The sequence below is a fragment of the Cornus florida genome, unplaced genomic scaffold, assembly GCF_030987335.1.
Source record: "Cornus florida cultivar Cherokee Brave unplaced genomic scaffold, ASM3098733v1 CherokeeBrave_3.0.0_Hap2_Chr10, whole genome shotgun sequence".
Taxonomy (NCBI): Eukaryota; Viridiplantae; Streptophyta; class Magnoliopsida; order Cornales; family Cornaceae; genus Cornus; species Cornus florida.
This window is the reverse complement of record NW_026775580.1, coordinates 42,897,753-42,900,474: the sequence shown is the minus strand read 5'-3', so window position 1 is coordinate 42,900,474 and position 2,722 is coordinate 42,897,753. Positions and strand designations below refer to the sequence as shown.

The following is a 2,722-nucleotide window of genomic DNA, read 5'->3' as shown; positions in this document are numbered from 1 at the left end:
TAAACATTACAACACAAATCCCCTTTAATTACAAAGCATCAAAGTCTAAGAGGCATGCTTTGGGCTATCTCTAGCCCCAAAAAAATGGTTTAGCCACTCATTGATGCTATCATCTAACCTTCAAAGGCTATCCCCATGGTAGAAATGATCTTCTTCTTCTTAGTGGAAACTCTAGATGAATGGAAGAGCTCTCTCAAGATGGTGTGTATCTCTCCCTCTCTAATCTCTAGACTCCTTTCTATGGTTATATTGTTCTTTCCTTTCTTTTTTTTGGTTCCAAATGGCTAAAATCCTTATATAGGTAGCTCAAATCTCACACCCAATAGTCAGACCTCATGCACTAGGACCTCCAAATGATTACACCACGAGCACACCTTTTAATTGGCTGGAACTCTGTTTTTCTCGCACTTGAAGAGGTTCGATCGATCACAAGGTTGGTTCAATCGATCGAACTAAGGTGGCGCCTTTTTAGAATAAAGACAAGGTTGAGATATTTTTGGGATATTTTGGGAAAAGGACAAAAGTGGTAGGTGGGGATAAGATGAAAAATGTTCGATCGATCGAAGGAATGCTGGATCGATCAAAGAGGAAAGTATCCTAAGGATAAGGACAAGAGGCTCGATCTATCTTCGCATGGTTGGAATGATCACTGTGAGATCAATCGGAGCTTGATTCGATCGATCAAAGAATGCTATTTTCCACCACTAAGCTTGAGATTGCAGCTTTTATACGCTAATTCAGCTGAATTGACTTATTTTGGGGATAAGTGCCTGAAAAGGAAAATAACATGAAATTAGACTGAAACGGTAAAATAAGATAAATTAAAGTCCTAAAATGCTCAATCTTAAGGAGTTTAAATGCGCACTTTTCAGCGCTTATCAAAGCGGAACATACTTGCTTTGGAAACCACTTTAGGGAGGGTTTGAGCCTTCCCCTTGGCTTTTCCAAGAGAAGTTTGGATGGTTCCTCCACCCGGCATTATAGTGAGTGCCATAGGGATTATTTTCTTGGTTAACAAAAGCAGCATTCACTTATTCACGGTATTCACTTTGCGCATGTCCATGAGGCAATTGGAAGTAGAATGCAAAACACTAGAACAAGTCATGCATGATTCATTGGAAAGATAATGAGTATGATTAGGGGAGGAAGACACTTGATGAGCTAAATTTTGGTTGATCAAACCTTTGGGAAAGAGACTTTACTTCGGCAACTATAGCATTAGAATTATCAACTTGATATAAGCCTACATTCTTTCTTCCACCTACATTTCTACCATTTTTAGATGACAAATATTGTTGCATTGAGTTTTCACTCATGCTCTCATATAAGCGCCACACATCATCTTCATGCTTATCAAGATAAGAACCACCCATAGAAGTATTAACCATACCGTTATAGTGGTCCAACAAACTTTCAAAGAAGTATTGAACTAATTGCCATTTAAGGATGTCATGGTGTGGACATTTCCTAAGCAAATTATTCAATCACTCCCATTCCTCATGAAACATTTCCTCATCCCCTTGTGAGAATTCACAAATTGATGTTCTCATTGTATTGGTCTTAGACACCGGATAGTACTTCTTCAAGAACTCTTGTTGCATCTCTGCCCAAGTTGTTATAGAAAAAGGTCTCAAATTGTTAAACCAGTATTTTACTTTATCTTTTAGGGTGAAAGGGAAGAGTTTTAACCTTAAAACTTCTTCCAGCATGTCCATGTATTTTATGGTAGAACACACTTCAAGAAATTCTTCCAAATGCTTATAAGATTCTTCACTTGGTAGCCCATGGTAATTGGGAAGCATTTGGATTATTTATGGTTTAATCTTATAATGGTGTGCTCTAAATAGAGGGAGTTGAATACATGTTGGTGCATTATACTCATTGGGCACATAATAGTCTCTTAAAGCAAGAGGAGGATTCACAACTGGTGGTTCTACATAAACCCCACGATTAACTTGAACAACGGGAGGTGGGGGTGGTGGTACAAAGAACGGCCTTGGCATTCCCATTGGAACTTAGCCTTATTGTTGTGGAATGTAAGGTCTAGGCATGCCTAATGGTACTTGCATGTTATCATGTTGTTGATGCATATTAGGGTGAAGAATACCTTGTTGGTCGATATGACCAAGGTCCTCAACATGGTCTTCATTGTGTTCCTCCATTAATGAAATGAAGTCACTTGAATTACCCCTTCCCCTTAGATAACGAACGATCGATTCTAGATTAAAATTCAATGGGACAAGAGTATAATTCAAAGACTTATGACCATGTATGCACAATACAAATCAAAACAAGAAACAACTCAACAAATAGCAAGTAGCAAACACTTCTCCTCCATAACAAATCAATCAACAACAAACCTCCATATACATTGATCCCATACTCCCTTGTTTTCAACAAATGCAAGAAATAAATTTGCCACCACGCGGGCCAACGATTTAATTAATGAAAATAAGAATGTGACTCTATGAGGACCTATGATTTAACTAAATAAAGAGAGTTAGAATAGCTCACAAAGGGTCTTTAAGCAACTTCAAAATATTTATTAACTTTTGTCTTGCTTTGCTTTGTAATTTTTTATTCTTTAGCTTTTATGCTTTGTTTAGCGTAACTTTCTTCTTTGCTTTAGAATTCCTTTCCTTCACTTTCCTTAGCTCCAAATACCTAGCCAATCAAGAACAAACACAATAAGTAAATAAAGTAAAATAAAGTAAAGACAACA

The 2,722-nt window shown here is 37.3% G+C and overlaps 1 non-coding gene across 1 annotated transcript; it reads left to right on the top strand.

Moving 5' to 3' along the window:
* The first annotated feature begins 1,446 nt into the window (after positions 1-1,446).
* Positions 1,447-1,553, top strand: LOC132280435 (small nucleolar RNA R71). The gene has a single exon (XR_009471574.1). It is a non-coding gene; the product is annotated as a small nucleolar RNA R71 (small nucleolar RNA).
* Positions 1,554-2,722: the final 1,169 nt, after the last annotated feature.